Source organism: Leopardus geoffroyi, chromosome X, assembly GCF_018350155.1.
Source record: "Leopardus geoffroyi isolate Oge1 chromosome X, O.geoffroyi_Oge1_pat1.0, whole genome shotgun sequence".
Taxonomy (NCBI): Eukaryota; Metazoa; Chordata; class Mammalia; order Carnivora; family Felidae; genus Leopardus; species Leopardus geoffroyi.
This window is the reverse complement of record NC_059343.1, coordinates 45,926,339-45,942,042: the sequence shown is the minus strand read 5'-3', so window position 1 is coordinate 45,942,042 and position 15,704 is coordinate 45,926,339. Positions and strand designations below refer to the sequence as shown.

The 15,704-nt window shown below is 46.9% G+C and overlaps 1 long non-coding RNA gene across 1 annotated transcript in view; it reads right to left on the bottom strand.

The window, feature by feature from the left end:
• Nucleotides 1-2,529: 2,529 nt before the first annotated feature.
• The window catches only part of LOC123595072, a 29,975-nt gene continuing 16,800 nt past the window's right edge, over nt 2,530-15,704 (bottom strand). The window contains exon 3 of the long non-coding RNA XR_006711018.1: nt 2,530-4,543. This is a non-coding gene — a long non-coding RNA (uncharacterized LOC123595072). The remainder of the gene's footprint in view (nt 4,544-15,704) is intronic.

Genomic DNA, 15,704 nt, shown 5'->3' with positions numbered 1-15,704 from the left:
GAAATAAATAAACGTTAAAAAAAAAAGTTGCTTCTTTGATGCGGCGCCTGGTGGGCTCAGTCAGGCGTCTGACACTTGATTTCAGCTCAGGTCATGATCTCGAGGTTCGTGGGATTGAGCCACATGTCAGGCTCTGCGCTGACATTGTAGAGCCTGCTTGGGATTCTCTCTCTCCCTCTCTCTCTGCCCCTTCCCCACTCACACGCTCTTTATCTCCCAAAATAAATAAGTAAACGTTTTTTTAAAGAGTTGCTTCTTTGAAATAATCAATAAAATTGATAAACCTCTACAGGACTGAAGAAGAAAAAAAAAGGAGAAGAGCAAAGAAGACACATCACACTTCTGACTTCTAGCCATACTACACAGCTAGAGTAATAAGAACAGTGTGTTACTGGCATAAGAACTGACACGTGGGCTAACGGAACAGAATCGAGAGCCTAGAAGTAACCCCATGCATGTAGGGCCAACTAATATTTGACAACAGAGTCAAGAATACTCAATGGATAAAAGACAGTCTCTTCAATAAATGCTGCTGGGAGAATGGACTATTCACATGTAAAAGAATAAAGCTGGATTCCTATCTTACACTCACAAAAGTTAACTTGAAATGGATTAAAGGCTTAAATGTAAGACTGGAAACTAAAACTGCTAGAAGATATACATAACGACAAAGCTCCCTGACAGGGTCTGTGGCAATGGATTTTTGGATATACCACCCAAGGCACAAACAACAAAATCAAAAACAAGTGGGGCTACATCTAACTAAAAAGCTACACACTAAGGATTAACCACCAAGGTGAAAAGACAACATATGGAATGGGAGAAAATATTTGCAAACCGTTAATATCTGACAAGGATTTAATATCCAAACTATAAAGACCTCATACGATCTCCACAGCAAAAACAAAACAAAATAAACTGAAAAAAACAACAACTAATCATCGAATTTAAAAATGGGTAAAGGTGGGGTGCCTGGGTGGCTCAGTCGGTTGAGCATCCAACTTCAGCTCATGGTCAAGTTCATCTCGCGGTCTGTGAGTTCGAGCCCCGCGTCGGGCTCTGTGCTGACAGTGCAGAGCCTGGGGCCTGCTTCTGATTCTGTGTCTCCCTCTCCCTCTGTCCTTGCCCCTGCTCGTGCTCTGTCTCTCTCTGTGTGTCAAAAATAAATAAACATTAAAAAAATAAAATAAAATAAATAAAATTAAAATAAAAAATAAAAATGGGTAAAGGCTATGAACAGACATTTTTCTAAAGATGACGTACAAATGGCCAATGGGTACAGGAAAAGCTGCTGCAAACCACCAATCATCAGGGAAATGCAAATAAAAAGCACAATGGGCTATCACCTCACACCTGTTAGAATGGCTAGCATCAAAAATACAAGAGATAAAAATGCCAGCTTCCATGTGCAGAATAAAGAATACTTGTGTACTGTTGGTGGGAATGTAAATTGGTGCAGCCACTATGGAAAACAGTATGGAGGTTTCTCAAAAAATTAAAAATAGAACTACCATATGATGCAGACATCCCACTTCTGATAGTATATCTGAAGGAAATGAAACCACAATGTCAAAGATATATCTTTACCCCCATGTCCACAGCAGTATTATATAGCCAAGATATCGACACAGCCTAAGCGTCTTTGATGGATAAATGGATCAAGTAAATACACAGACACACAGACACATACACACACACACACACACACACACACACACACACACACCCACACCCCCCACACACACACCCACACACACACACACTATTATCTGGCCATAAAAAGGAGGAAATCCTGCTATTTGTGACAACATAGTTGGACCTTGAGGGCATTATCTCACTTATGTATGGAATTGAGAATGAAACTTCCAAATATACAGAAAAAGCTATCAGATTTGTGGTTGTCAGAGGTGGTGATTTGGGGAGGGAGAAGAAAATTGGAGGATGATGGCCAAAAGAAACAAACTTCCAGGTATAAGAAAAATAAGATAAATAACGAAATATAATGTACAACATGATGACTATAGTTAACACTGCTATGTGATGTAAATGAAAGCTGTTAAGAGAGTAAATCCTAAGAGTTCCCTTCACAAGGAAAACATTGGTTTCTTTTTCTTCTTTTTGTGTCTCTGAGATGGTGGATGTCAACTAAACTTACTATGGTAACCATTTCATGATATATGTGAGTCTGATTATTATCCTTTATACCTTATCCAGTGCTGTCAATTATATCTCTCAATAAAACTGGAAAGAGAGAGAGACAGAGAGAGAGAGAGAGAGAGAGAGAGAAAGAAATTAATTACTAACAACAGGAATGAAAGAGGAGACTTCACTAGAGACCCAGGAAATATGAGAGAAACGATATTATTAATATTACATGAAAATCTCCATACATAAATGCAACAATGTGCAAATGGATTGATTACTCGAAAACCATAAACCACCAAAACTTACCCAAGGTGAAAGAACATGCATATTTCAGAACCATTTACAGAAATTGAATCAGTTGTTAAAAGCCTATGATGAAAATCCCCACATGGTATCACCAGTGAATTCTACCAAATATCGACAGGAATAAAAACACCCACACACAAATTCTACACAATGTCCTCCAGGAAACAGAAGTGGGGGAAATACTTGCAAGCGATTTTATGAGGCTAGCATTTCACTGATACCAAGAAAAGTACTGACCAATATTCTTCCTTAGCACAAGCACAAAATTCCTCAACAAAATACTAGCAGATGGAATCCAGCAATATATTCAAAGGAAAAACAGCATGATCAAGTGGGTTAGCTCAGGAAAGCAAAGGTGATTCAATAATTGAAAACCAACCAATGCAATCCTCAGATTTAGAATATAACTGATTAATCAATCAATGTAATCTATAGTTGAAGATGAAAGATTAAAAAGAAAAATGATAGCCTCAATGCTATTCCTCTCAAAACCAAATGGCATTTTTCAGTAAACAATTTTAGAAAAACAATTTTAGAAAAACAATCCTAAAATGCATATGAAACAACAGAAGACCCAGAATAGCCAAGGCAACCTGCAGGAAGAACAAAGTTGGAGGTACCCACCCTCCTCATTTCAAAACATATTTCAAGGCTACAGTAAGTAAATCAGTATGGTAGTGACAGAAAGACAGACACTGGCCAATGGGACAGAAGAGAACCCAGAAATAGACCCATGCATGTACAGTCAGCTGATCTTGACAAGGGTGCCAATAATACGCAATGGGGAAAGGACAGTCTCTTGGACAAATGGTGCTGGGAAACCTGGACACCCATGTACAAAAAGGACGATATCGGACCCTACGTTACACCACACACAAAAATCAACCCCAAAGGGATTGAAGATTAAGTATAAGACGTGACACTGTAAAACTCCTGGAAGAAAACATAAAGGAACATCTGTGTGACACGGGTCTTGGCAAGTGATTTCATGGAAACGACACCAAAAGCAGTCATGAAAAAGCAAAAACGGCCAAGTGGGACTACATCAAACTTAAAAGCTTCTGCACAGCAAGGGAAAACATCAACAAACCGAAAAGGCAATCTACAAAATGGGCAGAGATGTGCAAACCATGCATCTGATAAGGGTTAATTTTCAATATTTATAACAAACTTTTCTAACTCAATAGTTAAAACAAACAAACCAATTTAAAAATATGCAAAGGATCTGAATAGACATTTCTCCAAAGAAGACATACAAATGGCCAAAAGGTATATGAAATGATGCTCCCCTTCACTAAGCATTAGGGAAAGGCAAATCAAAACCACAATGAGATGTCATGTCACACATGTGACACGTGAGGATGGTTATTGTCAAACAAACTAACAAAGAGCAGATCACAAGTGTTGGAGAGTATGCAGAAAACTGGAACTGTCGTACGCTGTCGGTGGGAACGCCAACTGGTGCAGCCACAATGGAAAACAGTATGGAGGTTCCTCAAAAAATTAAAACTATCATATGATCTTGTTCGTATCCAGATGTCCCCTCCAAAACAACTAAAAACAAACAAACAAACAAACAAACCACAAACCAACCCCCAAAAAACCCATCATCTGATCCAGCATCCCACTCCTGGGCATATATCCAAAAGAACTCAAGCCAGCCTCTCGACAGAGATGTCTGCATTCCCATATTTACTGCAGCATTAATCGCAGTAGTCAGGATAATGGAAACAACAATCCTGTCAATCGACAGTGGAATGGATAAAGCAAGTGTGACACATCTATACAATGGGATATTATTCAGCCGTATAAAAGGAGGAAATCTTACCCTTTGCATTCCAGGTGCTGTGGATTAAAGAAGCGAAACAGATAATGCTGTTTCTTATCCAGCGCCTTCCATGTGCCAGCTAATGTCAGCTAGGTGTTTTACATTTGTTGTCTCCTGGAGGTCTCCCAACAAACCTTGAGTAGGCAGGATTATTGCCTTTAACCAGGAGGAATTTGAGGCTGAAGGAGAGAGACTGAAGTGGCAGGGTCTGCCCTGGAATCCAGTGTGAGTGTAATCCGAATTTTAGGGCGGAGGGAGGCGAGTCTGGAAAGAAAGGCAGGCACTAGGATGCGGACAGCTTCCGATGCCGTGTGGGTGTAAGGGAACATCATGTGCTCCGTTACCTGCTCTGGGGTACCCCCCACCCCCACCCCGGCACCAGGACCAGGGCAGGCTATCTGAGGACATAACTGGAGTGTACTGAATTGATGCACACAGTGTAAGACGGTGTGTATTTGTGGTCCCCAGGTGGGAGAGTCAGCCCCCTGGTGACGGATCGTCCGTGCATGACGCAAAGGATGAGAATGTATGGCAGAGGAGGAGAGTTTCTAGGGCTGAACACAGACGTGTAATGTGATCTTTATGTTCTTTGCTCTAGCTCACGTGGTGTAAAGCCTGACCTGCCCATGGCAGCATCAGTAGGTGTAAAGATAGGGAATGTGGCAGATGCAATTCTGTGAACCATACTTGCATTACCTCATTATGTATTCACAAATGCAACCCTCTCTGCTTGGTATTGTCACTATTAAGAATAATAAGCCCATTTCACAGGTGAGGATAGTAAGGCACAGGGCCAGGTACATTTCTCAAAATGACAGGACTGCAAGTGGCAGAACTGAGTTGGAAGGAAGGTTGTTTAGGAATAGAGCTTGTGCCCTTACCCACGACACGACATGGCTCCCACAGAAAAGAAAACCAAACCCCACGATGCTCCCCATATCCAGAAGTCTGCTTTGTGCTGTGAGTAAAGAGGAAACCCCTCCTCAAACAGGTCTAATCACAAAGGCAATTCACAATCACACAATGAAATCAGAAGTAAGGGTGGGTGCAGGCGGGGCATATTCCGGGGTCTGGTGACGCTGTCAAGGACCTAGGTTCTTTCCAGTTCTCTGATCTGTGTGTGTGTGTGTGTGTGTGTGTGTGTGTGTGTGTGTGCGCGCGCGCTTTCCGTCCTGTGTTTGTCAGAAGAGCCCTGGAAGCAAGGAAGGCAGGTACTGCCATCCCCATCTTAGAACAACAGAAGCTGCATGGCCAGGTCTGGACATAGTGGCCCCAAAGACAACAGGCACTCAGCTATTGCAGGCAGGGCCTTATCCTCTGAGTTTCTGGTCAGACTATGGCTACTGGAGAGCAGGGATCTTCCCTCAGCATTCAGGGCCCATGGTTCAGGCTACAAGTGATGCATGAACACAATTCCACTCATTTGAGGAGCTGCTCAGGGGCTGGCCTGCCTTCGGTGATAATTTGACCTCCCGTTTTCTTGGGTGCCCCTCTGCCTTTTAGTCAGAATATTAGGACATTCTCCAGGTTCTTCTCTTTGGTTCTAGACAAACTCTTTGGCTCTTAGACCCAGGCGCCCGCACGTTTGCTGGCAATGCCTCTCCAGGTGATCTGTCAGCCCCAAAAGCAGAACCTAGAAAGTATCCCCAAGGGTATGAATTCAGGGTTCACGAAGAGGTGACCTTTCAACAAACATTGTGAACAGGGAGAGGAATCTGACAAGCACATTTCTGGGGTCAGGACTTTCCTGTCAAGAGGGAACAGTTGGGAAGAAGTGTCTGAGGCAGAGGCTTCCAGAAACAGTGCAGATACTGCCAGAAGGCTGGAGCAGCTGGGGGGTAGGGGAAGGGAGTGAGAGCCTAACAGAAAGCAGGGGAGAACAACGGGTGACAGGCACTAGATCCTGCTGTGCTGAGTCAGCTTCTGTTCAGTCAGCTGGACTGCAAAGGACACCCAAGGATCACAGATGCCGAATGACAGCCTGTATCGGGCTGTAAGTTAGGCAGAGAAGGGACATGGAGAGGACCACTTAGAGAAGAGGCAGGTTTGGACAAAGAGCTGGAAGGACAGTGAGGAGGAGCGCCTTCTTGTGAGGCTGACAGCAGTCACCTGGATTGACACAGCCTTCACCCATGTGCTCATGTCCCGTCCCCCAAGGGGATTTGTGCTCTTGCCAGAGCATCCCATATTTAACTAGCAGCCTTAATTCACTCAACAATCCACCTACTGGACAGATCACTGTGGGCACCTACTCTGTGCACCAGTCGCTCGGGACTTGGAAAACATTCTCTGAGTTGCCTGGAGCTCCAAGGATCTTGACCCAAGTTCCACTGTGAGACCAGAACTGTGGCCGACGGGGCAACAGTGACCCACACATTGAAAATCCCTTTATAGCCTCTTTAAGTTTCTGGAATTAGAGATGGTACAAAAAATCCAATCTTCCTCCTCCTCACAGAGAATCTGAGTACAGAGATGTCCTGTTTACTCCATCCTCCTGTGTCATAACCGGTACATGAGCTGCCCTTTGGGATGAAGGACCCTGGGTGAAGGTCCCTCCTTCGCTGAAGAAACATGTTCTAAGCACCACCCGAATTCATGTGTCAGTTCACTGGACTCAGTGGGGACACAGGGATCACACAGGGTGTAGTCTGCAAGCAGATGACCACTGCACACTGTGTGAGAAGAGCGGTGGCAGAATTGAAATCACAGTACCTTAGGGACACAGAGCAGGGCCTCTTACCCCTACTTAAGTGTGTGTGTGTGTGTGTGTGTGTGTGTGTTTGGTCAGGACACACCTCTCAAGGCTGGGGAGGCTGATGACACAGGCACTTTGCTCACCCACAGTGTACAGACGTGCACGCCGAAGAACAGAGAGAGACACCTAGTTAGAGTCGGACTGCAGTCCTTGGGCTACTGGGCTTCAAATCACCAGTGGGGTCTGGTCAGTGCTACGGCTGTGATGCAGCTACTAAAAGCACTTCCTCTGCTTGCCTCTCAATTCGTAATACCTGGTCACCAGTGAGACAGGTAGAGACCTAATTTGGGTGGTGGGGTTGCTTGCAAAGGCTCTCTAACATGGCAAAGTACCACTCCATGGGGGGAGCCCTGGACATTGAAGTCCTGCTTGGCTGTTGGTTCTGAGGCAAGCCTTCCATGCCAAGGGACTCCAGGTCTGTTGGCTTCAGGGCAGCTCATCAGAGGACAGACACAAAATCTTAGAACCTTTCAAGGTTGCTGAGTACCTCCATTTCAAGGTGGACAGGTGTTGGGACCATGATGACTATACAATACTGGAACAATATATGCATTTCAGCAGCTGAAACACAATCCAGGAATATCACTGTGAGTGCAAAGTCGGGCTTTGGAGTCAGGCGAAACGGAGGTGTGATGCCCAGATCCACCCTTTCCTGCACCAGCGACCTAAACCTTTCCGTTTGTTTCCTTGTCTACAGACAGTGGGCTTTGACACTTACCTGAGTGTTTGGGTAATAAAACTGTATATACCAGCACAGCTGAGCTCCTCAACAGCCAGGCTGCAGAAGAGACAGTCACACCGTGCCCTGTGTTAGGGACATGTCAGCATGGAGCAAGTATGCCAGGACCCTGGGACTCTAGTCCACGCCTCTGGCTGAGGTTCGGGTTTGGGGGTTGTGGTGGTGGCTGGACTGGTGGTTCCATCTTTTCTCTTGTCCAAGGGACACACTTCATTTCACGCCTAGGCAGAGGAGTTATAGTGAATGAGGTTAATGCTCACAGTTGAGTCTATGACAAGACAGAACCAGCAGGGGGTGCTGCTGCCCACTGGACCCCACAGGAACTGACAAACTTTCCTCCAGGGGTTTCTGGCACCTGGTAGGGACCCCTAAGGAGTTCTATGAAGGCACTGTCAGGATCCCTTAGAGGGCTCCAATAGTGAGCAGCAGCTGATCTTTGCCTCCTTGATGGCCACAGGGACTAACAGACCAAACCCCTTGTAAAGGGAAGATTAGTTAGTACACTTTGTCTTGTCCCAACAGGAACTCAGACTGCAACTCCGAATGAAACATTATCAAAACAAAGTCCAAGGGAGGTAGTGGAAGGCATTTAATTTCTTGGGTCAAAGGTGCCATAAAGTGACATATTCTTTCCACGTTTCTGCTTATCCCTCCTCACTGGAAGGCAGGGCCCCTTCACATTGGGAAAGTTTGTGACACATTCCAAACTCCGTGTCCAAGTGCATCAAAGGATCCATATGAAAGGAGATGAAATCTTTGCTGTGTGTCATCCTATTCCTAGCAAGGAAGCCTTTTCCAGAACAACTGTGCTGTCAGATTGCATCTCCAATTAACTCACTGTGAACCAGGGTAAAACATCTATTTGGGAGAATTTATAATGAAATCTCCATCACTTTTCAGTAAAAAGTTTTATTAACAGTGCCGTTTCATCCAGGGATTCCTAGGGTTAAATGGAAATCGCTCTCTACTTAACCTGATAGCTTGAACATCAGTAGGAATCAGGCAAATGAAGGCTGGGGACAGGAGATGCAGGGAGGAGAGAGAGTGCCCAAGCCCAGTGGCCATCTACTGAACAGAAAGAGGTTTAAGTTGGCTGGAATATGAAGTGGGAGTGGAGGAGGCCATCTGCTGAAGATGAGGCATTTGAGGGTAGGCAAGGCCTGCTGTGCCTGGTCCAGGAGGCTGGACGTTATCCCAAGAACAGCAGGAAGACCCTGCAGAGTTCTGAGCAGGGTACACAAGACCAGATTAGGATTTAAGAATGGTCCCTCAGGTAGCGGGATGAAGAAATTTGTGGCCAAGGGTTAATATTGGTGGTAGTTATCAAGCAGAGAGGAGGGTCATGTGGCCTAGGGAACTAACTGTAGTGATGGGAGTAAGTGTCAAGATCTTATTTTGAAGGACGTAGGAGGTTGGACTGGACGGACTTGGTGTTTGAGGGGGTGGTGAGAGAGAGGCAGCAAGGAAGGACGGCTCTAAGAGTCGCTGGCCGAAGCAGCTGGGTAGAAGGCTGCTTTTCACTGGGTTAGGAGGAGGAGGAGATGCCTCCTGGAGGAGATGCCGATGCATGGGGAGTGGGGGTGGGTGCAGGTGTGTTCACTTTTGGACATGTTATGTATCCTTGCCTGTGGGGCTCAACGACTTAGTACCTCAGTGACTTGGGGGAGCTGACCTAGCCTCTCTGTGCCTAAGATGCATCCTCTGTAATAGGAGAATGATGCTAATAATTAGAAAACACAGCTAATTTCTGATTCATTTAGTCCAGGATAACGTTCTCTACTTGTACAGCAGAATGCTGTTTTCAAGTTAGGCAGTCCCTAGGCAAAACGGGAGTCTCTCTGCTTATCCATGTATTGGTTGGCTTTACTTACCTGCCGTGTGTATTTTCAACATGCAGTGTGTTTTGGCAGTGCTAAAAGAAAAACAATTAATTCAAATAAATGTGTTTAGGGGCACCTGGGTGGCTCAGTTAAGGTTAAGCGTCTGACTTCGGCTCAGGTGATGATCTTGTGGCTTGTGGGTTCGGGGCCCACGCTGGACTCTGTGCTGACAGCTCAGAGCCTGGAGACTGCTTGGGATTCTGTGTCTCCCTGACTCTCTGCCCTTCCCCTGCTAGTGCTCTGTCTCTCAAAAATAAATAAACATTAAAACAAACAATCAAAAGAAATGTGTTTATCACGTGTGCTATGTTAGCCCGTCAGTTTGTCCCTCAAAGAAACAGCCCCCCTTCAGGCCCTCCACTCTTCTTCTTGTAGCCTCACTCCCCCAGAGGGCGGCGGGTGAGCCTTTGGGACCTACTTTCTCCAACAGTTCTCTTCTCTGTAAAGTCATCTTTACAGAGTCCCAGAGAGTGCCTAGCACCTGTTGAGTGCAATCTGTCTGTGAGCCTGTCAGTTGTCTCAGGTGTGAAGTTAGGGGACAGGAGAGAGCCGGATGTGTGGATCTGGAAACCAACAGTGTGTGCCTGTATTGCAGGCAGGTGGTGAAGCCATATATACCAAGATTTGAATCAGGGCCCCATCACTTACTCCCTGTGTGACTCTGGGCAGGTTACTTCACCTCCCTGTGGTCAGTTTCCTCATTTGTAAGATGAGGATGATGATCCTATTCTAGGATAATGACTCATGGTTGCCTCCTTCTTTTAGATCAAGAAAATACTACCTTTTAAAACTATAAAGTGCTCTTCAAGTGTAGATTACTTCCAGGGTTAAAAAGAGAATCTCTGCTTATCTAGCTATCTGCTTGGACAGGCACGAAACATGCCATGCTCATTTTTACCCTGTAGACAATGTTGAACTTCACTCGAGCCCTGAAGAGAGCCAGAGTCAAGAAATCTCGACAGGCTTTCGTGTTTCAGAAATGGCTTATCGCAAAAGACCACTCTTCCCCCTTTAACCTAGAAAAGGCTTGCTCCTCACGCTTTGTCACGCCCTACCATATGTCTGTCGGGTGGCTCCTGGGTTTACATGGGACAAGGCCAAACACAGACCTTTCTCCTTTTGCTGATTGGGCCAGACACACAGTCCCTCCAGCTCCCTGATGTAACTGAGATCAGAAATCAGCCCTCCTGAAACTAGCTAGACACAGAGAGAAACATTTCTTGTTCGTGGAGACTAATCCTGAATGCAGAAACATCCTACCTTAAGTCTCCCCCACTATAATGGGTCTACTCAATCCTTAGGGGAAAAAAAGGCAAAACCACCCTGCAGAGACCGTGTGATGTTCACATCTGGGCTGCCCTCAGCATTGCAACAACCTGAATAGTGAGGTGCCGTACTAGTTTGGTTTTTGTCTTTCCTAGTATGCACGCATGCAAAAACGACCGGTAAGAACACAAAGATCTGAAAGTGGTACTTCCTGCCACGCGTGCGCCCTACAAAGGAAGTAACCCAACGTCACTCGTCACTCGCAGCGCCTGGAAACTCTCCCTGCCACCTCGGGAAATATGTATCCTGTGCAGTCACTCAGGTGCGCCACAGTCACTCTGGGGTGGGTTCAACCTTCTCTACTCCCTGCGTGGTTACAAGTCCCGGATCCCAAGTACCCACGCCACGGCCCACGGAGAGGAAGCCACTTCGCCCCGGGGCACCCCGTTGTCCCTCCCTGTCCCGTGCAGCCGGAGGAAGGTTAAGGAGCACCCGGCTTCTCCATAGTGTCCCATGTCTGTGATGTCACACGCAGTCCCGCAGCCCCTCCTCCTGTGGCTGGTCTCTCTAGGAAGTCGGGAGGACTTCCCCTCTCGGTGGTCTTAGCCCTTCTCTTCTGGGGAGGTGGGGGTTCAGACCTGGGGCTGAGGATAGGAGGGGGTGCGCTGGCGCAGGGATGGAAAGAACAGGATCCCGGGAAAGAACATGCATGAGAGCAAAAGCGGGAACCTAAGAATAAAAGAGGGAGAATCTCCCTACAACAAGCCGGGTGTGCATTCGTGTCACAGGACCACCATTCTTTCTGCGCCACACAAGAGCAGTGCTCTCTGAAAGAACAGCTGTTTTTCTCAGAAGCCTGCCTCTGCAGTGTCAGAACTGAGGTTTGACAACCTGTGTGTGGCATATTTCTCTTTCTCTAATTGGGGATGCCATATTTAGTGGAGATGAGATTGACACTTCCCATGGGCATTGCTAGACACCCCCCCCCCCCGCCCCGCCCCGGCCCCCAGGCCATAACTGGGCTCCAGTCCGTGTTCCACGGGTTCAGAAACAGTCTGTTTCCTTGGCATCACCTCCTGTATTAAACCATCTGAGGAATTCTGTCTAGGAGGTGACATACAAAAAATAGGCTCTGTCATTCCTACACTGGTATACAATTATTTAGACTGTTGTAATCAGATTACAAGCTCCAATATATAATATTTACAAAAAGAAGGCATGTTTGGTTGTCCAGTTTGCTGAAAAACAGCCAATCCTGGGCAGCAGACATATAAGTGTGATGAGAAACTTGGCTTTATAATTAATCACAGAATTCCATTTACATTTCCAATACAATTTCCTTATATTGACTACTAATGTGTGTATTGGGTGGGTCGTGTGTGTGTGTGTGTGTGTGTGTGTGTGTGTGTGTGTCTATGTGCACACGCGTGTGAGTGTTAGGGTGTTTTGTCAAAAACCTAAAAGTGAATGGCCTGTCTTGCCCGAGCCTCTCAAGGTACCAGTAACAGAGAGAAAAGATTTTTTAAAATTCCATATTGTAAGGAGCAGATTGTGAACAAGTTCCTACTGGAGTGTCTTACCTGGAACCTCCTGGGATTCAGCAAAATGTTTTGTGAATAGTTTTTTTTTAGGGAAGCACTGGTTCTACTGTTTTTAGTTGAATATGGACTACATTTAAAACTGTACTTGAGATTGTATGAAATAGGTAAGCTAAAGCTCGAGATTGGGAGAACCCAACCCTAGGGAAGGGTCTCAGGCAAGCTAACCACACAGAGTCAATGGTCTAGACAAGGAAGACAGGCTGTTACGAGCTGGAACAGACGAGTTCAGTCAGTCAACTCAGATCAAGCTCTGTCTTTCTGGACAGTTGTCAGACTGCAACATCAGGAAGAGGCCACAAATACCTCAAGTATGAACTTCAGTATGTGACAAAGGCTCTCTAATCAGGGTATAAACACTCATGTGGCTCAGAAGTGTCAATCCCTGGAAGAAAGCACTGAAGACAGAGGCGAGTTTCCTCACCCTGGGACCCGGATCTCTGAAGCATCATACCCTAGACACAGACTCCCAGATACTTCATGGGCCTCCCACTATGGCTCTCAAAACCCAAAATATCCCATTGACACACTGAGGGAGGCCAACCACATTGACTCAATGGCCTAGACTAGGAAGCCAGGTTGTTCGAAGCTGGAGTGGATGAGATACAGACCCAAGAGAAGGCAGCTAGGAGACCTCAATGCATTGGACATACAATATCAAACCACCCACAGAATTCAAACTCCTATGGAACTCGAGATATGAGGAGAGACACGAAACAGCTCAGAGGCGATAAATTCTATAATACAGATCCACATGCATTTTAGCAACCTGGCAACCTGCAACATAGAAACTTAATAGCTCATAGACCTTACACCTTGCACACAGATGCCATACAATCACAGAGCTGACAACCTTGCATGCAGGCACACAAACAGCACAAAACACCTGTACCGTGAACACAAGCTTGCTCAGATACCTCCTGTCCCATGACAAATAACCTCTGCAATCTCACAACCTAGAATATGGGCCCCCAGGAGCTCAAATATGCCAACCTCAACAGAGACCCTCAGGAGAGCTCAAACCCTAATTCCTGAAATACATAATGGGAACAGCCCCAGACAACTTACATTCTGCACACTGCACCTAAAACAGATCACATACCTCACTCACCAGGAGAGACCCCTAATAGCCCAGACAACTCTCACTTGGACACACAACCCTCCACAGCTCAGTGATCTCCCATACTGGACACAGACCCTCTCACAGCTCATACATCTCAAATCCTGGACCCCAAAATGGCTCGTAAAACGACATCTTGTTTTTGAACACAAAAAGTCACTCCATACAGGACACATGTCAATCAGAGACACAATGAGGTCTCACCCAGCCCCATGAGTGAATAGCACAGAGAGACTGAAATACAGAATTACAGACAGCCTTTCTGGGAAACCGCTGTCTCCACAGTATTAGCCCCCATCCCAGTGCACCCGTCCAGGCACGTGAGGAACCTCTTTTCCCAGGGATAAATGACCCCAGGTTTGGCCATCATTGGCTGTTTCTGGACAATAACTCAGCTGCACTGGTCCCAGGCCACAACTAGGAGGGAAGCCCCCGCTCACACGTCTGACAGACAGTAGAGCCCTCCACCCATCAAAATGGGGAGACCTTCTAGGTTGGAAGGGTTCATGCCATCTTCAGGAGACTCCCACTGTCCTTAAGGCCCCAGAGCCCTCCTGCTGAGGAGCCGTTGCCTCATTGTGGGGATCGGAGCCTGTGGGGAAGGCAGAACAGGACAGTCCCACGCTGCTCAGGGTAGATCCACGCCCTCTCAGTCTTGTGGAAGGCCTGTCCCTCATCCCATTCACCCTGAACACACTGCTCGCTTCAGCCTTCTCAGCTCCTAACCCTTGGAGGCACTGCAGCCTCCCAATTTTCCCAGTGTCCATGTGAGCCCCAAACACAAGGACACCTTCAGTCAGCAGGTCTGTTGCAAGCCAGTGAACACCAGTGGGGGAAGGAGATGGTGAAGGGGTTCACATTGCCGTGCCAGGATGACCTGCCACAGACCACTTACCTGACCACTGAGGGTGCCCCTGTTCCACCCGCTTCTCTACCTTATCATCTCCCCATCCACCCAAAGGAAACCTGTCCCCTTCTCTCAATGCCTAATTCTGCTTTAAAGGGGAAGGTGGTAGGAGGGTGTCCACAGTTCCTGTGGGGCTTTGTGCAAACTGTGAGGCGCATACGTTTCCCCCCCTGATCTCCCACCATGAAGCCAACACCAGAGCAGGCCTATTTGCTCACGGGCAGAATCCACGGCGAGGCTGACGTGGGCCTGCCTGGTGCATGCACCTTGTCCTCCTCAGGGGACACACACACTGGCCCATCTCTCATGCCATTGTGAATTTCCCTCCCCCAGGAACACAGTCTTGCATCTGCAGCCTTTCAGGCACAGGTGTGAATACAGTCAGGGCTTAAGGAACGACTGGGGAGAAGCTCACGGACATGAGAACCCACCTATCTCTTACTTGCCTGCCCTCACTCAAACATCTCTCCTGTCTCATGCTTAAAATCCTATCCTCTAAGTGTTCACTTCTCTGGGTTGAGTAGGGCACCTTGTTTCCCTCGAGAAACTGGCTTGGAGTAGGTCATGAGCCCCTCTTTGAAATATCTCTGCCCATCCAAGACTTATAGTCTGGTGGACACATAACAGGACACTGGAGAAAGATTTGGTGATTTGTTATTGGGCTCATTTCACTATAGTGGGATCCTGGAAGCACTGTTAAAAAAAGAAGTTGCAGGAAGACTGACTAAAGGACAAAGAGAAGCCAGTGATCCCACTGACCTGGGTAGCATCTTCAGCCTCTTTTGCTGGTGAGCAGCCTGAGGTTCCACGGCATGATTCCAAACCCTCCACTTCCACCTCCACTCTTCAAAGCCCCACCTGTGCACCCATAAACTCCCTGAGAAGGACACCCCACCTCCAGCCAATGGGATTCTTTTCCTTGGAAGATCCTGGCAGGCAATCCCATCTAGACTAACCAGTCTAGTGTGGTCCTTAATCTCTGCTCTGCTCACCCATGAGGAAACCATTCATGTGCTCCTCTTCCATGTTCCCTGGTCCCCACTTGGTTAGAATCTGTACAGCTGACGGGCTGGGGCCAGAAGTGGGACGATGGTGACCTCCGGAGAGGTGGAGGTCCTTGCATGGTGGTGAGCTCCCCTGCACCCTGCCCGCAATGGTTT